This window comes from Triticum urartu, chromosome 4 (assembly GCF_003073215.2).
Source record: "Triticum urartu cultivar G1812 chromosome 4, Tu2.1, whole genome shotgun sequence".
In the NCBI taxonomy this organism is placed as follows: domain Eukaryota; kingdom Viridiplantae; phylum Streptophyta; class Magnoliopsida; order Poales; family Poaceae; genus Triticum; species Triticum urartu.
Genome location: NC_053025.1, coordinates 533,543,186 through 533,568,699, shown reverse-complemented (window position 1 = coordinate 533,568,699; position 25,514 = coordinate 533,543,186). Strand labels below are relative to the sequence as shown.

The window sequence follows — 25,514 nt, the reverse complement described above, 5'->3', positions numbered from 1 at the left end:
TACTTAGGTTATAAAAAGGGGAACTACCTAACCGAAAATTATGCTACCTTTCCTCCTCATAAGTGCTTCTTCTTCGTCTGTCGTTGCCATGGCCGGTGAGCAGAGCTCTAGGTCGAGAACTACTCGTAACAAGGGAGCGGCAACCAAGGCTGCGGAAAAAAAGAGAGGGCTCGCCACCACGCAGAGACCTCGAAAGATCTCTCACGGGCAGGTGATGGCTCCCAGGAGCGCCCTAGCCGCGGGGGCGAACATGCCGAGCCGGCGGAGCTGGAGTAGTTAACCCTCGATGGCATGCCTGATCAGCTCAATAAGCACCTCAATAAGCAGAAGGAGTTCTGTCGGGGATATATCCAGCGGTATGACCCGGCCGGAATCATGACTCGGCCGGGCTTGGCGACTCACCAAAGAACCGGCGGGAGCTTGGCGACTCACCAGAGACCTGGCTGGAGCTTGGCGACTCACCAGAGACCTGGCTAGAGCTTGGCGACTCACTGGCGATCCGCCCGGACATGGCGGTTTATATGTAACCCGCCGGGACATTGTGACTCACTGGAGACCCGGCGGGCAGATCAGATGGACGACAAGGCCCAGCGGGCCGGCTTATACTTTGGTGGGCCGACTTAAGAGGAAAGGGATGATGAATATTTCCTTTACGAGGAAGCAAGACTCGGACTTGTATTCAACTTGTGAGAAAGGATAGACTAGTCCTAGTCCTACTAGGACTCCACATGTAACCCGCCCCTTCAACATATATAAGGAGGGGCAGGGCTCCCCAAAGAGGGACAGAAAATAATCTCTAGGGCTAGACACAAAGAGCCGGCTTACCGGTGACTCCCTCATGATCATAATGAGACCTAGCCACAAACAGCATGTAGGGTTATTACCGGATGATGTTTCCCGAGGCCTGAAGCTGTCTAAATCTTCGTCTTGCGTGTTGCGTCTCTCGATTCCGCTCAACCCCTATCAAGCTACCACATAGATGTGTTGGCCTCGCGACTAAGTCCTCACACTAAGGACATCTGCCGTGACAATTCCATGATAGTTGGCGCCCACCGTGGGGCCTGCGTATGGTGGTGTTGAGTTCTTGGAGGGATCTTTTACAAGGACCAAGAAGTTTGCAATGAAAAATAGCCTGTTTGGAAGGATCTGTGTAAGTTGTTGCATCCATTGTTTTTAGATCTTTTCAATCGCAAAACAACCGAAGGAAATCCACAGTTATTAGAAGCGATCCACTGTTATGCTCGCACAAACGATGTATACTAGCACATCGAGTGTGCACATCACGTCAACAGAGAAAAATCATAATTGGTGGCAATCAGGAAAGTGAATCGGACAGCCATCACGTCAAGGCATGTACTAAATCCAAACACAGAGACCAAGGACTACTACAGATACAGGATCAGATCAACGTATAGCTGCGGCTGCTGCGTTTTTGTCAAAGAACGTGGGTCTCCAGACCGGCGACAACCCGGACACGGAATGATCAAACCAGCCACGATGTGGAGGAAGACCCGGATTGGACTCTGATTCTGACATCTCCACAGTCTCCGTCTCTGCTGCAGCTGCGGCTGCGCCTCGACCCGCTCGGTTCGTCCGCGCCGTCAACCGGCCGGTGCACGCTAGCGGTTGGACTCCAGCATTGGCTCGCCCGTGGCCCCCGGCTCGCCCGTGGCCCCCGGATCGTCTCTGCTTCCGTTGCTCAATCCGTTGCGCTGCCGTGTTTCCGAATCGTCATCACCGTTACGTATTCTTTGGCTTGAGCTGCCCGGCTTCGTTTTTTCTACCACCTGAGCCATCACCTCTGCCAAGAGCCGACGCTTGGAACTACATCCGAGTTGCTGATCAGCAATCTGTCCGACCAAATAAAAGAATCAAATCACCGAGACCGACGGGATTTCAATTGTGTGTAGCAGTGTCCGAGATTGACAAGAAGTAGGTTGTGAAATAATCCTTGAGATCTTTTTGCCGTGGGCCTTGGCGTACGTTCGCGGCGTCAGGCACATGCCATGCGGCAGGGAAGCTTCAAGTCCCGAGGAGCTCAGGCGCTGCTGGAGGTTTTTTTGCTTGTTTTTTAATCAAGACCTCAACTATTACGAGGTCATATTGCTTTTTTTGTGGGAAACTATGAGCTTTATTCAACAACAATGGCACCAACACGATCAGCCATCACGCTGGTCATGAGGAAACCGAGCGGGGAGTCCATCCAACAGTCGGTAACCCCAAGTGTGCTTGCATGTTTCGCACACAAGTGGGACAGCATATTGGCACTTCTTATTACATGTTGAATATCAAAGGAAAGAAAGCATAAGGCTAGCTCATCAATTTCTAAAAGTAACGGGGCTACAATAGAGCGCGAAAAGCGTCGCGAGTGCCATAGCTGTACCATCTCCAAACAATCTGTTTCCATAGCCACTCGCGAGAACCCCGGAGCTTTGCAAATATTACCCCATCTCGCAACGCCAACGCTTCTGCAATAAGAGGATCTGTGACATCGGGGTAAGGCTTACTCCAGGCAGCAACAAATGAAGAAGGAGATCTAGCTAAACCTCCTATTCCACTCTTGTTCTCAATCACTGAAACACTAACATCCGTATTGATTTTTACACAGTCAACTTCAGGCGGTCTCCATCCATACCCAGGTAGTGTTTTGGTCTGCTCCAATGGGAGTTCCAATAGAGCCAGTGTTTCTCTTATACGCTTCATGGATTGGACTGGGTCCATACTCACTCTATCATGTGTTATGCTGTTACGAGATGTCCAGATCGCCCACATGACAGTAACTATTTTTGCCCTGTCCGCCTCAGCAAAACGTGGATCACAGAGGATATCCTTGCACCACGTACAAGGGTGTAGCTCCGGCAACTTGAGGTGCAGCCAGCTTCTCGCTTCTGCCCAAAAGCTTTGCGCATGAGAGCACTTAGTTAATGCATGAAGCATATCTTCATCCGTACCGTTGCAGACCTTGCATCGCGCCAAGATTGCTATATGCCTGTGTTGTAGTGTTGTTTCCACCGGTAGTATACCCCGAAGGACTCGCCACCAGAACACACGGATCTTGGGCAGCACTTTTAGTTTCCATAGTCTCGTCCACACCTGCTTATTGTTCTCTGAAGATTCTGTAATCGTCCCTTCCTCTAGAGCTAACTGCTCGTTACGAGTCATTAGAGCACGATACGCGGATTTTACAGTGTAGGAACCCGACCTCTCATGAGCCCAAGCCCAGAAATCATCACCACCACCTTGTCTGAGCGGAATATTGAGAATTGCATCAGCGTCTGGGGGTATGAAGTTATTCCTAACTAGATTAGCTTTCCAGGACCAGCTCTCATTGTCAATCAAGTCTGCAACTGTGTACAGCGTAGCAGAACCAATCTGCTCCGTAGGTCGAAGTGACAATCTCCCTGACAGCCATCTATCTTCCCAGATTCTTACGGAGGAACCGTCCCCAATCCTCCTCAACAGCCCAGCCTCCAATGCTCCTCTCCCTGCAACTATCGCCCGCCAGGTAGCCGAAGCGTTGCGCGGAACAGTAGCATGCATAAAATCAGTCGTCGGGAAATATCTTCCTTTTAGCACTCTGGAACATAGACCATGCGGGTTTGTAATCAGCGGCCATCCCTATTTTCCCAACAATGCAACATTGAAGCATTCCAAATCTCGAAACCCCATTCCTCCTCTTATTTTTGGAAGCGACAAGGACTTCCAATCTATCCAGTGCATGGAATTTCGGTCAATCGAGCTACTCCACCAGAACTTTGCCATCGGTGAGGAGATGTTCTTATACACTTTTTTCGTGAGCTTGAAGCAACCCATAGTGTATGTCGGGACTGCCTGAGCCTTTGACTTGATTAATATCTCCCTCGCCGCGCAAGACACCAAATGTTCTGTACCACCATTCAGTTGTGACCTCACTCTCTCACCAATGAAGTCAAAGGTACCAGATGTAATTCGTCCAACTGCAGTGGGAAGACCCAGATATCTTTCATTGAATGCCTCAACCCCAATGCCTGTGGCACCTTTCAACATAACTCTAACCGGATGTGGTGTGTTTGGACTGAAAAAATAGAGCTCTTGTCTCTGTTCATGCATTGGCCCGAACAATCGCCATATATCCTCAAGATGTTATTCAACCTCATCGCACTCTCCAGTTTTGCTTGCATAAAGATAAGGCTGTCGTCCGCAAACAGTAGATGATTAATCCACGGTGACTGGGTGCATACTCGGATTCCTTTGTCCGCATGGACTCCACCAAAGTTGTTCAACAGAGTTGTGAAGCCCTCCGCGCATAGAAGAAAAAGATACGGTGAACGGGATCTCCTTGCCTGAAACCTCTAGATGGGGTAAAAAAAGGCAGTAACTCACCATTCACACGTACTGCAAACCGAACCGATGAAACACATTTCATAATCAGTCGGATAAATATTGAGCTGAATCCCAATTTAGTCATGATGGCTTCGAGATAGTGCCATTCAACACGGTCATATGCTTTCATCATGTCTAATTTGACTACACAAACCCAATTCTTTCCCTTCTTCCTCTTCTTCATTGCGTGAACACTTTCGTGTGCAATAAGAACATTATCCGTGATGAGGCGCCCAGGCAAAAACGCACTTTGCTCCTCACCTATTATCTCATGGAGAAAATCCCTCATCCTGTTGACAATGCATTTGGAAGCGATTTTGTACAGAACCGGACAAAGGGAGATCAGTCTATACTGATTTATCCTCTGCGGGTGGCGTACCTTAGGGATTAATGTGATTGTCGTATTGTTCATGCCTGCAGGTAGCTCACCCCCGTTCAGGAAATCCAACACCACCGGGACTATATCATCTTTCAATAATGACCGGTGTCTCTGAAAAAATCCCGCGGTAAAATGATCCACACCCGGCGCCTTGGAAGGAGCCATCTGAAACAAAGCAGTTCGTACCTCCTTCTCCGTGAACGGCATATCAAGATGTTCGTTCATTGGAGCGGTCACTCGAGTTGGAACCAAATTCATCAGTTCGTCAAGCGGTTTAAACCCTTGGGATGTGTACAGAGTTTGAAAGAACTGTTGTACTTCAATATGATCATCCTCCCGTGTTTGACAAACTGACCCATTTGCACGCTCAAGCCTTTCAATCTTATTTATTCTCCTTCGTTGTGCTGCTTGTGCATGAAAAAAATTTGTATTTCGATCGCCCTCACGCAGGTACAGCACTCTAGACCGTTGCCGCATCCATATTTCCTCCTGATGAATTGCTTCTCTAAGCTTTTTGACTGTAGCCTTTTATTCATCAGTGGGACCTCTCCCAGCCGCTCGGCTCCTCAGACGGTTCAACTTCTCCCGGAGCTTCCTGACTGTAGCCGTCAAACTGCCAAACTCCCGTGCGCCCCATGCAGATAATGAGCTCTGCATGTCATTGAGCACACCAAGTACTCCTGCCAGCCCTTGCTGACCCGCCCCTTTTGCCAATTAGTCATGACAATACTATCATAATCTGCATGTGTCTGCCACACATCCTCGTAGCGAAATTGTTTCGCTCCTTGTCTTCCCCCCGTGACAACATGTTCCCGCAGCTGTACCAGCACAAAGCAGTGGTCAGACTCCGTAGTACTAATGTGTCGAACTCTGGTATGGCCAAAACGGTTGATGAGCTCCGGATTGCCAAATGCTCTATCCAATCGAGCTTTAACATTGTCATCACCTGCTTGGCCATTATCCCATGTATACTCCATTCCAGTCCACCCTAGGTCCTGGAACAAGCACTCATCAATTATGTCTCGGAACGCCCTCATCTGCCACTCCGGACGGGCAGCTCGTGAAAAGTGCTCCGATGCAAATAAGGTTTCATTAAAGTCACCAATACATAACCATGCTGGGTGCTGGATGGAGAATAAGGTTCGAAGAAATCTCCAGCTATGGTGTCTATCTGATGCTCGTGGGGCTCCATAGAATCCCGCGAGTCTCCATTTTTCAGAGATGTGATCACTTTTCTGCACCATTACATCTATATGGCCAGAACTATAGTTTTGAAGTTCAACCTGCACTTCGGCTGACCAAAACAAACCAATACCTCCACTTAGACCATCACTGTCTACTGCGAAACAGCCTACAAAACCAAGTTGATTCTTTAGGTTTTCCACTCTTTTCGCTGCAATCTTTGTCTCCATTACAAATAGAAGACAGGGCCCTTCTTGCTTCACTACACTGCGAAGCTCATGAACTGTCGTTGGGTTCCCAAGCCCACGGCAGTTCCAGCTAAGGCAATTCATGGCGACTGGCAGGGCCGCACCGTAGCCTCTGTCGATGTCCCGGAGTTAACCGGAGTAGGTTTCTTTTTCTTTGGCGACCTCTCGCCATCCTCACCTTTCTCAGAGGAATCGGTCGGGTCCTCATCAGTCCCCTGTTTGCCTCCCGCTTGGTTGTGTGGCTCGTTCATCAGCAAGGGCATAACCCTCCTATACTCCTTTTTGTTCCTCGGCGGCCCCCCTTTTCTTTTGTTTTGGTTCATATTCTTTGCTGGGGAAGTAACCTCAGTTCCTTTCTCAACTGCAGTACCTGAACCCTTTGTACCAGCTGTATCTCTCTGGTTGCTAGATTGCTCTTTTGGCACGTACTCACTAGCATCAGGTGTTTTGCGATCATCTGATGCCCGCAGCCCTTTCCCAAAGGGAAGATCCCCATTAGCATCCCTCGTTCCAGGGGTCGGACAGTGCAAATCAGAGTGGCCCAAGCGTCCACATGAAAAGCAGAAGTGTGGAACATTTTCATAGAGAATATCATAAAGATCCGTACTCTTCCTCCGCGCCGACTCAATCAGAATCCACCGCCTCAGAGGTTTTTCCACATCAACTGAAACTCTGGCTCTCAGATAGCCATTAGCATGATCAAACTGCACACGAGTTGCCTCCTTGTCAATCTGCTTTGCAATGGCACCACACCATTTGTCATTACGCAGGTTGAAAGGAAGATTTACTACCCTCGCCCACATATGGATCTTGTCAAAACTCAGTTCAGATGGGCGCATGCATTCATCAAACTCCGCCAAGACGACAGCATTCTTACTAACATGCCACGGCGCCCCTTCCTAGACGCGATCCCTATCTCTTTGGCTAGCAAATTCAGCCACGAAAATATTATCTCCAACCGATCTAAAGACCAAACCTTTAGGGTTTCCCCAAGCTGGATGGAGAGCGCTGATAATTGTTTGGATGTGAAGAACCCTCCTATGTAGCACTTTTCCAGCCAACATCCACCTCTCTTGAATCCCTTCATCTCTATCATCCAGAACAGGCGGCGTAGCCTCCTCCTCGGTGATGTCCAATTTGCCTAGGGCCTCCGCTAACCTCGCCCTTGCCGCACGGGGAGACAAGGGCTCCTTCCCGCTGCTATGGCCCGATGATGTTGCCATCCTCCAGCCACAGGTCCTGTGCGCCGTGTCGGAGATCAGCACGCGCCGCCAAGATCCACCCGCAAACCCTAATCGCCTCTAGAGGGCGCTCCGGGTATTACGGGGGAAAAACTCTCACTAGGGATGCTTTGTGATCTATGAAACCGTTAGAGAAGTAAAAATTACTTGCGAGGTCATATTGCTGCCACTCAAAAATAGACTACATGGAGTATAAAATACTAGTGTTGCAAGTGCGTTGCTACTAAATATTACTAATACGTGGAGATCAAGGGCCACTGCCTGCCATTTCTTCATCACATCAAGACAAAGACAAAAAAAGAGGAGAGATCATGTGGAAAGTTATTGCTGATGGTTCAACAAAGGAATAAGTCCAATCAATCCAAGGCACGGTGGTCGTGGATGGCAAGGAAAGATAGTGGGATCAAGACGAAAAGGAAGTGGGTTCGCTCGCGTAACCACGATCCGGAAATAGGGCTGGCCACGACGATGGACTCCATCGTCCGCGTCCACATCCTCACCGCAAGATGCCCCCCTCTGGCTCCGCTTCGGAAAGCCGGCCCTGCTCCATGCCGGCCGCTCTGCTTCTCCACATTATGCCATCTCTGTCGCGCTGCACCTCGCGTGAGTAGTCGCCTGACCCGCCGTCGTTGCCGCCTTCGCCGGCCCTACCTTTGTGGTCCTCTGCCCACGCCTCGTTGGAGTCGCCGAGCCGCTGCTCCTTCCGCTGTGTGTTGAGTCGACACCGCCGGTGAGATCAACGGCCGCGCCCACATCCGCCTCTGTCGTGACAGCACTGCTCAAGCCGCCCGTTTTTGACCCGCCAAGCCTCGGTTATTGCCTCCGCCACTGACTTCGAGCGCCATGTCCTCGCTTCGTTTGGGCTTGAGCCATCGTCTCCAATGTGGTCGCCTTGTCGCGTCCTCTGCTCCTCTACTAGGACCTCGACTGCCTCTGAGCGAGCGCTGCGGTGTCCTTACCTCTGTGCGAGCTGCTGCGCTGGGGCGCTGCTACCGCAAGTCGGCCCTGCCTCGTCGACCCCCGCATGCGCCGCCGGCGAGTCACCTTGAGTCGCCACTACGGCCAGGGACCCGCTTCAAGTCGCCACTGCTCACCTTGGGCAGGCATCATTTCTGCGTTTTTCTTGGCCGACCTCCGCTGTCTTTTCTTGCGCCGCAACTCCCGGCATGCCTGCCATGCCGCGAGCCGTCATCACCATCGTCTCCTTTGCAGCACAGCATGCAGCCGACACTGGAACTAATGGTTCAAAACCACAGCCTCGATGGTACTTCAATCAAGACGTTCTGTGAATGTGCAAGTTCACCCCATGTGAAACAAGAAAAAGACAAAAGGAGGAAAGGACGGGCAGGGTGTTGTTATTACTTTGCCACTTAAAACAATGAGGAGATAAAATCTACCCAGTCACGTCAAAGATGCCAGGCAATTTAACCTAGCACTTGGTTGTTGGATGTTGTCCATAATTCCAACTGTGGATTTATCTGCATGCTGAAACTTGGTCTGCTCCATCTCTGTCTGTCTGACAAAAAATATTTTTATTAAACATATTGTTTTCATTAAAGAACAATTACTTTGGTCTATATATTTTTATGTGCAGCAAAGGTGGTGCCATATTGTGCCTATGAAGTGTACGTCAGCACCATCACGCACTGGCATCTGCGCCCGCTTACTGATGGAACAGGTGTGCGCAAGTCGCCGTCCGTGCAGCTTAATCTACGTCAACCCGCCGGAGCCGCGTTGAGCCGCCCTTGCCGTTTTGAACCGTCGGGGTTATATTAAGTCGCCGGTTTGCCTGAGCTGCCGGAATTATATTAAGTTGCCGGTCTGCCTGAGCCGCCGGAATTATATTAAGTCGCCGGTCTGCCTGAGCCACCGGAACTATATTGAGTCGCTGGTCTGCCTGAGCCACCTCTGTCGCGATAAACGGATCATCCGTCGTCCAAACAAATCAGGTGATATCCATCCAAGTTTGATTTATTAGCACATGTTGTTTTTATCAAAGAACAAGTTTATCTTGCCTTGGTCTGCAATATTGTTATGCAGGGCAATTATTTATGATAAAAAGTGATATTATACCGTGGAGATGGAGGTACGACAACATCTTTTGGCACAGGTGGTCGTCGTTACTCGACGAACTCCCGCACCGGTTTACAACGCCGTGGCCGTCTCTCGTGACCGCACCGGCTTACAACGCCGTGGCCATCTCTCGCAACCGCACCGGCTTACAACGTCGTGGCCGTCTCTCGCGGCCGCACCGGTTTACAACGCAGCGGTCGACTCTCCCGTCCACACCAGTTTAAAACGCCGTCATCAACTCTGCGGTGATAATTGCTGACCTGACGCATTAGGTGAAATCCATCCAGCATATTTTTTATATATATATTGCTTTCTATAAAAGAGAAATTACTCCGGTTTGCAAGTTGTCCCATGCAGGATTCAAACCGGTCTATATCACGGTTAATTATGAAGAATCTCAAGCCAACTCCTCAAGTCGCCTTAAGACTCGGGGGCTACAATGACATGACTCGGGAACTCCGGGTCATTGAAGGGAATGATAACCCGGTTCTGGAGGACACCGCCTTATTGATGAAAATTTAAAGGCCATCAGAAAATTGTCGGTTCAACATCTGGTTCAAGAGACACCTCTCTCCCGCAAAGTTTTGAAGCACTCAAATCCGGTTCAAACATCCGGCTCAAGGTAAATTTGTCTCTTACAAAGCTTTTAAGCTCTCAAATCCGGTCCAAAGTTCCGGTTCAAAAAGAATTAATCTCTCGCAAGTTCGAGTTCTCAGAAAGATTAAAGGGTGTTAAAAAGGGATTGCTGCTATGATGCACGATTCAAACATGGGTATCCCGCTTTACGGCTTATCTTATTATGGTCACTTGGGGGCTTCCTGCTCATCGAGTATAACTGTCAATACCCTCTTGATCGGCGCAATGCCAAAACTTATATGGTCACTTGGGGGCTTCCTATTCAAACATAGGTCGTATTCAAACCAAAGAGAACAAAGCTTTCGTAACCCTTTTGATCGGCGCAAAGCCAAACTCACTAGGGGGCTTCTTGATCGTATCTGAATCATAGCTTAACCCCTTTTGGGTCCGACTTGGATCGTATTCGAATCAGGGTCGTTAAAAACCTCTCAAGGTCATTTGGGGCTTCCTGTTCAAACATAGGTCGTATTTGAAGCAAAGAGAACATAGCTGTCGGTACCCTCTTGATCGGCGCAACGCCAAAGCCACTGGGGGCTACATAATCGTATTCGAATCCTAGCTTAACCCCTTTGGAACGGTTTACTGATCGTATTCGAATCAGAAACCTTGATTTTTATTTGGTTTAAGTTTTTTGCAAACAATCTTTTAGGTTTTTGATATTTTTTGATCATATCTGAAGCATATAAGCGTGGTTTCGTTTAAACCCGGCTTGGCTTTAAACGATAAGTCGTCAGCATGTGACAATCATCATATATTTGGAAGTATTGGCTTCTAAGGATTGGGTTATCACCCTTACTGCACAGGTCATGTAAACCGGCAGAACAAATTAAATATCACAATGGTTATATATGGGATATTATGATCCGCCCTATGGTAAACCGCCAGGGGATCTTGTGATTTACTTATGTGCAGGATAAGACTACATTTGAGTAGTTACCCACCCTGGTTTTTGACGTTAAGTCGCCAGGGCATATGTTGTTTAAACTCTGTGCAGGATTTACAGAGCTATGATTTACATAAAGGAAGGATTAAGTTCCAGCCCATCATCAAAGATTGAAATTGGTGTCTCAAAAGGGTTATCAATTCTTGATTTTCTCAAAGGCTATAAGCCGCCGGGTTATAAAAATTCCGGATTACAATGGAGGCATATTAAATCGCCATCGGCCAAGAGCCGTCGGGTATTTAAACTCCGGATCTAGCTCAGTTGGTAAAGCACAAAGCTCTTAACCTTGTGGACGTGGGTTCAAGCCCCATGGTGGAGATTACATCATATGATGTTATTATCAATGAATCATATAAAAAGTCCCAACTCAGTAATATCTTACTGAGCCGACCCTTGGGGGCTACACGTTGCTGCTCAAGTTTACATGATCATATTTACAATATTGCATAATGTCTCGGCCCTTGGGGGCTACATTGGTTATAGTTTTTTATGAATATAAGGCAATTACAAGTCCCAGGTTGCTGCAAGCATGACAACCCGGCACTTGGGGGCTACATATATGGAGTATTCAGTCTTTACTAGTGACTAAGATGAACAACATGGATTTCTTCAAAATGGCAGTATTTATATTGAAGCAAGTCTTAAGTCATCACTTTGTTTCCGCTCAAGACTTGGGGGCTACAGGTAATATGGATATAAGGGAGAAAAAATCTTCAACTTCTCAGTTTTGAGTAAATCAGATTGACCCGCCGTCACCAATAACTATGACCCAGGGTCGGCAACAATTATGACCCGGTGCTTTCAATATTTACAAACCGGATATTTTGGCAATGAAAAACTGGCAGGTTCTACAAGCCGGTTGAAAGTCAGATGAGTTTTTTCAAGACCAATATTTTTTAAACCGACGCTTTGGAAGCCGATTCAAGTGGATTATTTATTACAATATTTCCCTATAAGATACCAATGTCCGCAAATTGGCTCTGAAGCTGGCCTATTGACCCGGATTTCTCAAAAGAAGTATCTGGATTTTTGCATTGGCAAGGTTTGGACATATCTGTTAAAAGAGATTTACTATAAGATGTTTGAGTATGCATCCAAGAGGAAAAGACAAGGACTTAAAGATGGTCAGGTGCCGGTTCAGGAAAATATTTAACCCAGAGCACAACCTATCAAGTTTGTTCTTGTGTTTATTTTACAGGATCAGTTTAACATTGATAAATCCAAATTAAACTAGGGGCTAATGTCGGGGATATACCCCGCGGTATGACCTGGCCGGGCTTGGCGACTCACCAGAGACCCAACGGGAGCTTGGCGACTCACCAGAGACCTGGCTAGAGCTTGTCGACTCACCAGAGACCTGGCTGGAGCTTGGCGACTCACTGGCGATCCGCCCGGACATGGCGGTTTATATGTAACCCGCCGGGACATTGTGACTCACTGGAGACCCAGCGGGCGGATCAGACGGACGACAAGGCCCAGCGGGCCGGCTTATAGTTTGGTGGGCCGGCTTAAGAGGAAAGGGATGACGAATATTTCCTTTACGAGGAAGCAAGACCCCGACTTGTATTCAACTTGTGAGAAAGGATAGACTAGTCCTAGTCCTACTAGGACTCCACATGTAACCCGCCCCTTCAACATATATAAGGAGGGGTAGGGCTCCCCAAAGAGGGACAGAAAATAATCTCTAGGGCTAGACACAAAGAGTCGGCTTATCGGTGACTCCCTCATGATCATAATGAGACCTAGCCACAAACAGCATGTAGGGTTATTACCGGATGATGTTTCCCGGGGCCTGAAGCTGTCTAAATCTTCGTCTTGCATGTTGCGTCTCTCGATTCCGCTCAAACCCTCTCAAGCTACCACATAGATGTGTTGGCCTCGCGACTAAGTCCTCACACTAAGGACATCTGCCGTGACAATTCCATGACAAGTTCATCCAAGGATTGATGGAGTTGCTGAAGGAGAGCCTCGACGACATTCCCGCTGAGCTCAATCAGCAGGGAGAGTTGACCGCCGGCTTGGTGATGCTGCTGAAGAAGAGCATTGCCTCGGAGAAGAAGGCGACCGGCGAAATCCTGCGACTTCAGGAGGACAAGGCGAAGCTCTGCCACGAGATCGACCTGTTGAAGGAGAAGAACGCCGGCTGGAAGAAGATGCATGAGAATAGTAGTTCCTCGATGAAGATGCTGCAGGCCCTCGTCATGGAACAGAAGGAGGAGTTGGCGAAGCTCCACATCGAGCACCCGGCTGCTGTCAAGGTACGTAATGCGGCCGTGGAACAGATGATGAAGGCTCGCGTCAAGAAATCCCGCGTCATGGATAGAATGAAGAAGATGGCGGAGGAGACGCACAAGGAGATGGAGGTCGTGGAGGCGATTAAGAAGCAGTTATGACTCCGCGGCGAATTAGATCATTTGGGGTGATAATCTTCCTTCTTCTTTTGCTCCAGTGTTTCATCTTTTGCTTCGGGTGTTTCGCCGCACGTGTCACGTTCTCTGTGAGGCATGAATAGAACAATGTTTTTTAGGGAACGAATAGAACAATGCTAACAATGAGATGACTAGCAAATTAGATCATTTTTTGTTGCCATATGGCATTGGGCTGCCGTGTTTCGTGCTCCTCCGTCGCAGTACTACTCCAGTGGAAAACTTGAGTATACCGCACGGTTCTTTGCTCCTCCTCGATCAGGTCGTCGGCGCATTTATACGAGCAGTTAAATCACAAGGCCCCGCCTTCCAGTAGTAATGAGCCGTCAAATCACAAATTCCCTCGCCTCTCGTGAAACCGACCAAGCTAGACTGCCCCGCCCTCTAGCCTTTTAAAAAATGTATACTTTTGTACAGCAGTAGTATCGATGGATTGCGCCATGGAGCAAAACTTGAAATTAAAAAAAAGGTGGTACGTATAGAGAGCGCTCGTCGCCAAACTATGCATATAGTACTATTAAAAAGGCTAGTCATAATAATGGTGTCCAGCACAACCCACCCCTCAAATAAAACTAAGAGGGTGCTCGGATACGTTTTAGTCCCATGACTAAAAGTAGTGGGACTAAAACATGCTAGCCTCACCCATGCTTGGATCCAAGTACTAAAAAGGCTAAAATCAAGTTAATGAGCATTTATTATCCTCCAAACCCTTCAATCCAGAACTCGCATGTGTTAAAGGAGAGGAGTTAAATGAGTAGAGAGATGACTAATCCACATTTTAGTAGGGGTACCCCTGACTAAAAATTTTTAGTCTCAAGACTAGTTTTAGCCATTCTTTAGTTAGGGATGCTTGGAACTTTAGCCTCTTAAAGAGACTATTTTTAGTCAGACTAAAATAAGCCCCTTGGATCCAAGCACCCTCTAAGCATCCTGGAATTCTTTGACAAAACTAAGCACCCTGAATTTTTTTGACAACTAAACTGCTGGCTATATGATGTTGGCCATATATATTGTACGTATATAATGTGAAGAAACGAGTGGTAGTACTATACCAACTAAAAGATGAAATGTAAGAAATACTAGTATGTACGTACTGAAGAGTTAAAGTAACGAGAAGAAACATGACATAGTTCTGCTGGGGGCTCAGCACAACACACCCCCTGAAATTAAACTTTGTAACTATTCCGGTAGACACTGCATTAGAACCACCATGAGCAACGACACTGCCACCTTACTCGGAGTCCTCGCCCACGTCCTCGACTTCGTCCTTGTCCCTCTTCCTCTTGGCCGATACTTCTTTGCTTGAACCGCACACTTGGCTGTTGCTCTTCATCCAACCCTTGTAGATATTGAAGCAAAGGTAGCCATCCATTGCAGCATAGTGGATGTGGTCTATATCTAGTACATTCCGCTGCCATGCATAACGATGAAACGTGTATGAAGGTTTCTCCAGTTTACCGTACGAAGGATGAACCATGGCTCCTGGCAGGGTCAGCATTGAAGGCTGACGATAGGACACCAGCCGATTCTTCTGGAGGTTGAAGGTGTTGCCTATAACGAGGCCTATCCAACGCAGGACTTCTTTGTCGTTACCAAAGTCTACAGTAATGAATTTGACTAGGTTGCTCTCGAGGAAGTTCTTAAAATCCTGGCACTCAACGTCGGCATGGCATATGTGGTAGACTAAGCACAAGTCATGCACGCAAACCTGGATCACGGCGGGCTTCTTCCTCTCTTCATTCTTTAGATCCTTCTCTCGTCCCAGGACTGTGGTGTACTCAACATCTAGCCCAGCGACCCACTCATCATCTGAGTCTTCGAACATGCGTCTGAAGCGAGAAATGCATCCTTCCACCGTCGCGGAAGAACGGGTGTAGATGACGTCGAACTCATCGTCGATGATGATTCTAACCTTGTACTCACCGCCGATCGTGGAGATTTGGGACGCCATGGATTTGGGAGGAGGGTTAGGATTAGTGGAACTGCCGTAATGTGAATGGACGGAACGACTAGGAGCGAACCGCCGTATTATTGAAGGACGTGCGGGGACGAGTAGGAGCGGCATTAATTAATTGAATCGTCTCGCCTCCCTCCGCATGCAGCCGCATGCAAGCCTCACGTGCACATCCCTAGTGCATGCTACGACTGGGTATTTATTTCTCCCAATCAGCGTACGCAACAAGCAGCGGAATCAGTGTAATATGTGGTGATTTAATTACAGCGGGACTAATAAAAATGGGACGTGGCTTGCTGGCTAATAAGACCAATAAACCCGGACGGAGGGAGTACTACGTTGGTGCCTGGACGATCCCTGCAAGACACGGAAGATCAGTTCGTCCATGCATGTGACCAGACTCCAGCAGACACGGAAGATCAGTTCGTTCATGCATGCTTGTCAAATACAATACGTGGTCAAACTTTGACCCAAAATACGCAAAACAACAAAAAATACTTCCAAGACCAGTGTCGCTCTTCTGCTCTTCTCCTCTTAAACCACCACCGCTCCTCTTCTGTTCCAATCTAAATGCAGCGCCGCTCCTCTCCTCTTTCATTTCAAAACCACCGCCCCTCCTCTCCTGTTCCAGTCCAAAACCAGCGTCGCTTCTCTCCCGTTCTAATCCAAAACCAGCGCTGCTCCTCTCCTCTTCCATTCAAAAACCACCGTCGGCGAGTGAAGGTGCTGTGGAGAAGTAGATCGATGGAGGAGTACAACCGATACGTGAGGATCGCAGACGGCGACCCTGTGAAGCTAGCTAGGATGTTGGAGATACAGTCTTGGTTTGACAACAAGGACCAACTAGCGGCGACAGCGACATCCATGGCCAAATATCTGCAACAGAGCGAAAAGGCGGCGATACTCCCGGAGGGAGTCGCACCGGAGTACATAGAGCTGCTCCTCTGGGCCATGGAGCAAACGGATTCACCGAATCCGATCGTGAGGGAGCGGTGGTGGGAGTATCAATCCTAGATGGAGCATCCACCAGAGATTGAAGGATCGAGCATCTACGGGTGCCGTTTGTGAGGGTGTCCTGCCAGAGCGAGCCGGTGGAGTCTTCGTCGACCGAACCCAACTGCAAGAGGAGAAAAGCAGTTGGCCCGACGACGCTTCCCCGCCATCGTCTCCCTCGCCGTTCACATCGTCTCACGGGGCGGCTGTCTGCCGCCGAGGAATTGGAGGGGGCTGTCCCCCCCAGCCCAATAGTCGGGCAGGTTGTGAATTGTCAGGAGGAGCTTAGGGTTGTCAGTATTTACAGGTTGTGAATTGTGTTCTGTGTTGTGTATTTTGATAGTACTTTCAGATATGAATGTCTTTTGAGTTTTATATTTGCAGTATTGAGCATATGAAGTATTTTATGAATTCTAGAGATCTATTTTTAGCACTTAAAAAATGTAGTTTAATAAGAGTATAAAAGTGCAGACAATGTGATTCGGAGGCAGAGCATTTATATTAATACGGCCTTTTCAAACAGGGTTAACATCATGTTCGAAGTTTTATTCATGGTCAAAAATGGAACTACCAGCCAGTTAACATCATGCTGATCAACATTCATGCATAGCACATCTTCATATGATGCACAGTCAAAATGCCCACACAATGTCGAGTATGCGAAACACAGAGAAAACGAGGGACGAAGTTTTGGTAAGTGTTGGACGTGGTTTTGGGCTGCCCCGTCTAGGCTTTCATTTTTAACATGCGCATCCCATGACCTCGGATGGGAGGTTCATAGGCTTGTTTGTATTTTCTTAAGGCCGTCATGTATAAGAATAGGAACGACAGGTCCAACTTATGTTCCCCTTCTAACTATATTATATATATTTAAATTATTTTATATATTATTATTATTGTCATCATATATTTACAGATACTTACATATGTAAGAAAACAATATATCACATCTTATTAACTTATAAAAATAATTTCTTAACAAATAAAATCCTGGATTGTTTTGGCACGAAAATCCTAATGATTGTGTACAAAAGCTTGGTAAGATTTTAGGACGAATGTAATAATATCACTTATTATTTAAATATATTTATAACAAAATGTTCAGCCCCTTTTTATTTTTTTAATAACATTGCTGGCCCAACCCAACATTATAATTAGAATCAGTCCAGCAAAATCGTGTATTTTGAGAAAGTGCAAATGGCCTGTAATTTTTTAGGAAATAAAATAAATGGGCCGCATGGACGCTACATTATTTGTTTACCCAGCCCAGCTAACGGTTGTAATTAAAAAAGATCAAATTAACTGTAAATTCTACCGCGTAAAAAAAGACTGTAAATTCTGAAAAAATGGGTTGAATACGTGCCACATTTTTGGAGGTTGAAATGTGGGCCAATAGGTCGAAGCCAACGCAAGTCGTTGTCAATTTAGTCAACAAATGATTCTGACATATTAGCCGTTGGATTTACATCCAACGACCGGCATCCATCTTCAATCTCTCGTCTTCTTCCTCCAGTGCCGCCGGGACCACCTCCTGCCTCCTGCTGCTAGCAGCTCTGCTTAGCACGCTTCGCTATGAAGCGCTACTCCACCGTTGACCAGACCATCCCTCCACCCCTCCACACCTCCTGTTCTTCTCCACCGACTGCCGAACCACACCGCACTAGAAACAGTTAACCCTCGTACACCTCTCCGTCTGTGACTCTAGTCCCGCGTCTTCCCATCTCCGGCTCGTTGCTGTCCGGGGCCTCGCCGTCGTCCACCACCTTGGATGCGCTCGGCGCGGCATGGTCAACGTGGTCAACGAATGACACCATCGGAAGTAGACTGTGTGTGGAGAGGTTGACAGCTGGGTCCACAGCCGCACACAAGGAAATGCCTCCTTATTTACGCGCAAAATAATGATTCCTGCACCTGATATCTGGGACCCATCGGAAGGGCCTTTGTATTTCATGAAAATAACGTGCCCCCCGCTGACATGTCGGACCCACCAGCTATCTTCGCACGCAAGGAAGTGCCTCCTTATTACGCACAAAAAAAATGAATATTCCCCCTGCCAGCTGGAACCCAGCATGGTAGGAGGCTGACTTGTGGGCCTACCAAGTTGACAGGGACGGAGGGCTTTATCAACTTAGTCAATATGAACGATTCTAGCTCCTGTTACCGTACGATGTTCATCCAACGGCCGTAGTGCTTCTTCAACCTCTGGTCTTCTTGCTCCAGCCGCCCAAACCAGCGCCGGTCGTGCCGCGTGCTCCTGGCTCCCGTGGCCGGCTGTGATGCCGCGGAGGCCTCGCCGCCCCCTACTACTCCCACCACTGGCCAGGCCATCCCTCTACTCACCCACACCCCCTGTTATTCTGCGGCGACAGCAGCCTCACACCGCAGCCGAACCAGTGAACCCTCGTACTCCTCTTCGCATGGGCATCCACTACTGCGTCTTCCCCGGCTCCGAGTCGTCCCCTTCCTAGTCCTCGTCGTCATCCACCGCCGTGGTGCTCTCGGCGCGCGTGGTCAACGTGGTCAAGGAACGACTTCCATCGGACGTGGACTGTACGTGGAGAGGCTGACAGCTGGGTCCACTGCCGCAGCAAGGAAGTGCCTCCTTATTACGCGCAAAATAATGATTCCTCCACCTGACAGCGGGGAGACCCACCGGACGGGCCACCGTATTTCGCGAAAAAAACGTTTCCCCCTGACTGCCGGGACCCACCAGCTACATCTTCGCACGCAAGGAAGTGCGTCTGGGCAAAAAAATGATCCGCCCCTCTGACTGCCGGGACCCACCAGCTACATCTTTGCACGCAAGGAAGTGCGTCCGGGCAAAAAAATGATTCGCCCCCTGACTGCTGGGACCCACCAGCTACATCTTCGCACGCAAGGAAGTGCCTGACAGTCGGGACTGACCTGGTCGAAGCGTACGTAGCATTGTCATTCTGGTCGCGAACGTGTACATACATATATAGTGGTGGATGTAGAGGCGCGCACGTGTCGTAGTAGAGGCACGTACGTGTCATAGTAGAGGCGCGTACGTGTCGTAGTAGAGGCGCACACGTAGCATGTACACGTACGTACAGTGGCCAGGGTGCAAGAAAGAAAATACGGCCACGTATGTGTACATACGGGCGGGGTCTCGAACGCCTACTCGCGCATACGTACGGCCAGGGCTCGTGTACATGGCTGGGTCGGAACAGAGAAACAGCGTCGTCGTCGTGTTCATGGGGAGGCAACGAAATGCGTCGTGTTCATGGGAGGCAACGGAATGCGTCGTGTTCATCGGGAGGCAACGGAACGCGTGGGAGCCAACCGGCTGGGTTGAAACAGAATGCGTGGTCGTGTTCATCGGGAGGGCTTGGACAGAACATATGATGGAAACGAGGCCTGGCGTACTGCAAAACGAAGGAAACAGACCTCCTATGTTCGGAACGGGGTCCTGTTAATCGGGAGGGGTGCGGCGTACCGCAAAACGGAGGAAACTGACCTCCTACGGTCGAAACGGGGGTCATGTTGATCGGGAGGGGTGTGGCGTACCGCAAAACAGACGAAACAGACCTTCTACGGTTGAAACGGGGGTCCTATTGATCGGGAGGGGTGTGGCGTACCGCAAAACGGACGAAACGGGTCTCCTACGGTCGAAACGGGGGTCCTGTTCATCGGGAGGGGTGTGGCGTACCGCAAAACAGGACTCCACGGGATACTGTTCATCTCCACCGTCGACCTCCTCCAGCCTCCATGGGCTACCGTCGACCTGCTCCAGCCTCCACGGGCTCCTGTTCATCCAACCTCCACCGCGCGCTACTCCACCGGCTACTGTTCAACCACCCCTCCACGGGCACCCCTCCACCGTCTACTGTTTATCCAGCCCTCCACACTACGGGGTCCTGTTCAACCACCCCTCCACGGGCACCCCTACACCGTCTACTGTTCATCCAGCCCTCCACACCACGGGGTCCTGTTCATCCAGAGGCAACGCCACCGCTCACTGTTCATCCAACCCCCCCCCCCCGCAACGCTCACTGTTCATCCAATCGATCGGCTTCAGTTAGCAGCAGTAGCGAAGGAATCGCTCAATCGGGTTCAGTTAACAGTCATCGATCGATCGCTCGGGTTCAGTAACGCATAGCCTGCAGTGCAATCGCTTGGGTTAAGTTAGAGCCCAACGCCTCGCTCGGGTTCAATTAGAGCCAACGCCTCGCACACACGCGCGTACGTGTACGAGAGAAACGCGCATCGCTCGGCCCCCGACCTCCCATCGTAACCGGGAACTCCCCGAAATTTTCCTCCCCCTCGCTTCTACCACAGTTTTTTCCGTCATGGACGGCCCAAAGAATGTCATGCAGCTGCGTCTCCGGCCCGCCCAGGACGAAAAGCCCATTTTCTGTCATGATTTTTTGTCATAGAAGTAGGAGCCCACCACATCTATGATGATACCAGGTTTTATCACAATTATCGTCATAGAAGTGTTATATGTATGACAGATTTTTTTTTCGTTCGGCCCAAAATGTCACGAATGTGTCTTTTTTTTGTAGTGTCTGTCCTTGTCTTTCTTTAGTTGCTCGACCTCCCAATTGGCATCAGAGACAGCGGTCTTCAGTTTGGAGTTCTCTTCTTCTAACTTGCCGACTGAAGCCAGCTTCTTGTCAGCAAGCGTCGTTTTCTCTCGCGCCTCCTTTTGGGCAGCAGCAAGATCCAGATCCTTCTTCTCCAGAGCCTGCTTCATTTTCTCTAAAGAAACAACATTCTTCAAACGAGCTTGAAGTTGACGGTTTTCACTATGCACATCTGGGCGAGTGAAATCACTCGGTTCAAAGTGACTAAAAAACACACGGAAAAGTGCGAGTCGTAAGATGGACAGTTGACGATTGGTTACCTCCCAGGATAGCTGTTTCGTCACGAGCGGTCTGGAGGTTCTTCTTGGCCAGTTCTAGATCAAGATTGAGGTTGATTTGCTTCTTGTTCCGTTCAGAAAGTTGAGCCCCAAGATCACAAGGTTTCTGTAGTCAGCGTATAAGACATGTCAGTTGACAAAAACAAAAGATAATCACAATGAAAGTGGCTCTAAGACTACCGCTGAATCAAACATTCAACGGTAGTCTCAGGGACTACACCCAGTGGGTGCACTTAGCGTGCCCCCACTGGTTTGATTCAACACTCGGCATGGTCTGCCCAGCGCGAGTCATAAAAAAAGGGAAACACTCGACTCAATCCAAGTCGAATCAAGAGGAAGACCTATACAACTTTAAGACAGACAGACACACCCAGTGGGTGATCGGATGAGAAATAAGTTCAGTCGGAAATCAACTAACCTGGATATTGGTTTGCAGAGCAGCGCTAACGTTGTAAGCCACCTGTCTGGCCTCGTGCACCACTTTCATTTGCTCCATCACAAGATTCAGCTAAAGAAGAGCTTCCTTGGCAGCACTCGACGGGTCGTCTGGAGTTTGGTACGCAGTAAAAAGCGACGATGGCAGGGCAGTCGAAGCAGCCACTGGGTCTGATGCGTGGAGTTGTACTGGAGCAGCAGAGGTCTGAGCAGCCGACCCTGATGGGCGATCAGTCGACAGCGGGTTAGCGAAAGTGACGTTGGTCCGAGCCGGGTCTATGGATCGCTCGACCGCCGTCCCAGGCATCAGTGTCGACCGAGGAACCTGAACCTCGGGCGCTTTCCCGTTTGGTCCCTTGTCCCTCCTCCTCCTTTCCCTCAGAGGCACTTCTTCTTCATCATCCGGAAGCACGACAACGTCTCGTAGAGCTACAACAAACAAGAAACATCAGGGATTCAACCGACGAATAATCCAATCGACAGAATAAATTCGAGTCGAGCGGACTTACTAGCTTTAGAGGTAGCCGCGTCACTGGTTTCCTCATTGTATGGGATCTTGTCAATGTCCATATCAGTCGCGGTGGAGACTGGGCTGGAAAAGTTTACAATCCATTCGGTCAGAACAGAAGAATCAGTCGGTGCAAGAAAACACGGAAAGAACATTTACCCAGAAGCAAGAGGAACATCCATCTTAATCTTAAGCAAGGTCTTCCAAGCCTTTGAGGGGTTGATCTTGAGCTGCTTGGCGATTTTCTCCGTCAGCTCCGGAGTTGAAGACCGAGCACGCTTCTACGTTTAAGCGCTCGAGGCCATAGTCTTGCTGCGCCTGTTCGCTGGATCATGGTGCTGCTTGGATCAACGTTCCGTACGAGACGGTGAGTCGACTACCTCCTCGTCGTCTGACTCGTCGCTCTCGTCTTCGTCATCGTCGTCCGGCGACTCCCAATCACCACTCTCCTCCGCGCTGTCCTCACCCTCATGATCCTGCTCCAGAGCTTGTTCACCATTGGGCATCGAGTACATCTTGGTATAAACCTACAAGACAAGAAGTTGAGTGGAAATCAGTCGGATTCAAAAATAGTCAGAAAATGTACCCAAATGCAATCGGTTGTAGAGGCCGAACCTTGTCTGGCTGATTACTGTCGCTGAAGGGATCGACTCTCCTGGCGCCCCTGGGGTTGTCCTTGTTTCCTGTAATACTCCTCAGCCATTGGGCCACTGTTTTGGCCGGCACCTCCTCTGGATGAACCCGAGCGGTGTCGCCGGCTCCAGAATACATCCACATAGAGTGGTCATGAGTCTGGAGCGGTTGGATGCGCCGACTAAGGAATACCTCCAACAAATCCATGCTGGTGACACCTTGGTTGATCAACTGGACCACCCTCTCAACCAGCATGGCTGTCTCCACCTTCTTCGCGGCGGTCACTTTCAGTGAGGAAGGGGTCTGAACACGATCGAAGGAAAAAGGAGGAAGTCCAGTCGGCTGGCCTGGGGTCACGACATCCTGGCAGTAGAACCAGGTCGACTGCCAGCCTCTGACCGACTCATGAAGGGTCATTGAAGGGAAAGAACTCCTCTTCCTCTTCTGGATACCCAGACCCCCACACATCTGGATAACGTGTGTTTTCTCATCACTCGAGTTTGCTTTCTTCACCGACTGGGAGTGGATAGTGAAAATGTTTTTGAAAAGACCCCAGTGCGGTCGACACCCGAAGAAATTCTCGCACATGGACACGAATGCGGCAAGATATGTGATGGTGTTGGGCCCCGAAGAAATTCAAGAAACCCCGGAAAAAGGTTGTGGAGGAAGCGAGAAACCGCGGTCGACATGGGTGGCGAGCAGAACACACTCACCCGGTCGCGGCTGCGGCTCCGTCTCCCCCTCCGGCAACCACGCAGCTCCATGGACGATCAGCCCGGACTCAGCCAGCTCATCCTAATCTTCCTGCCGAAGCGAGGATCGGATCCAATCGCCCTGGATCCAACCCGATGGCAGCCCCGACCGCAACGACGACCCCCAATTCGTCTTCTTGCCTTTCGCCGCCCCGTCGCCTTCTTCACGCATTCCAACGCCGTCGTCTTTTCCTTCCCCATGGTGGCGAAGCGGCGGCGTCGAGAGCGGAGAAGCCAAATGCGGTGGAGAAACAGAGGGGAATGAAGAGGAATGGACGCGCACAGTGCAGGCGCCTCGGCCCCGTCACCTTTAAAGACCCACTTCCGAGTGGCTGACGCGTGGGCCTGGGCGGCCCTGTCAAATCCCGCAACAGTCGCACGCGGGGTACGTGGCGAAAAAGGTGGCGCAGAGATCGAGGTGCCCCTGTCTATCCGTCCTGCTTACCACGACACGCTCCGCCCCGTGCGCTTCCCCGAAATTTCGAATCTTGTGAAATCCGTGATACGTCGTAACCAATCACGCCAAAGATTTCGCGTCAAAAACAACACTCGACGGATGACGTTATAAATCCAATCGTCAACCTCTGAATCGATCAAGGCGACTGAAACGAAGCCGAAGTTCCAACATGGGCCTCCGTTCAAACATGAATAGTTGTGAAACACAAGAGTCGAAGCAAGATCAACTTCAATCTTCTTTTCACTCAGACCTCAATCCATTCGGGGGCTAACGATGATGATATAGACCTGGGGTAGGGTCATAGGCCTGACCTATGCGCCCTATCCAAGGTCACTGTCCTAGAAACAAAGAAGCTCAAGAGACAACAGAGAGGGCCCAACAAAGGTGTCGAGTGCAATCCACCCGACCGATCAGCTACTCGGAGACCCCTCCTTCCTGAAGTCGCTCGACCAATCGACCACTCGACCATACAAGAATTCACTCGACCTATTGAAGACCAGGAGTCATCTGAAACGGCAACGGACGAGAGTTCACTCTGTAATCTTTAAGGCCATTAAGGCATTTAAGGCTGGCGTTACCAGTAACGCCCCATCTTTATGTACATTGAACCCTTGGTAACAGGGGAACGGCTGGGGTCTTGGCGTTCACTATATAAGCCACCCCCTCATCTGGCACAAGGGTTCGCACCCCCTGTAACACACACACACACACACGCATAATCCAGTCGACCGCCTCTGGGCACCGAGACGTAGGGCTATTACTTCCTCCGCGAATGATCTGAACTCGTAAAACTTGTGTGTACAACTTCTTCATAGTTAGGATCTTGCCTCTACATACCCACCTCTCATTCTACTGTCAGTCTTAGATCCACGACAGGCGGATCTATTCTTGGTGGATTTGCTCGGATCTTGTTGTAGTTCGTCTACATTTGTGTGTCTTCGGGTTGAATCCTTTTAATCTACGCTAGTCTTCAATGACGGCGGTTGCTCTTTGGCTCGCTCTAGGTGCTATACGGATCTGGATGTAATTTTTTTATTATTTATAGTGTTTCGTTGTACCGTCACAATTAAAGATGAATAAATCAAAAGTTTTTTGAAAAAAAATATAGAATTTCCTCCTGGACTATTCTATTCTTGAGCTGGCACCCATACATCCCCCCCGAGACCCGGTCGGTCGGTTGGATTCGGTCGGCGCCCGAGCGTGGCTGTCAAGGGAGGAATATTCCACATCATTAAGCATAACCTCAGATTACCGGCCAGTAAACTACTCGCGCCCGGGTCGCCTCAGCCGTCGCGCTGTGTCGCCTCCCGTCCGTCCAGGCGCCAGTGTGCGGCCCAGATCCACCGGCGCACGTCAGTACGTCACATCATCGCCGCGCGGGACTGGATCAGGGGAAACAGTAGCACT

General features: G+C 49.4%; 1 non-coding gene across 1 annotated transcript; it reads left to right on the top strand.

Annotated features, from left to right (window-relative positions):
* The first annotated feature begins 11,308 nt into the window (after window positions 1-11,308).
* On the top strand, window positions 11,309-11,383 carry TRNAK-CUU. Its single transcript has one exon. It is a non-coding gene; the product is annotated as a tRNA-Lys (tRNA).
* Window positions 11,384-25,514: the final 14,131 nt, after the last annotated feature.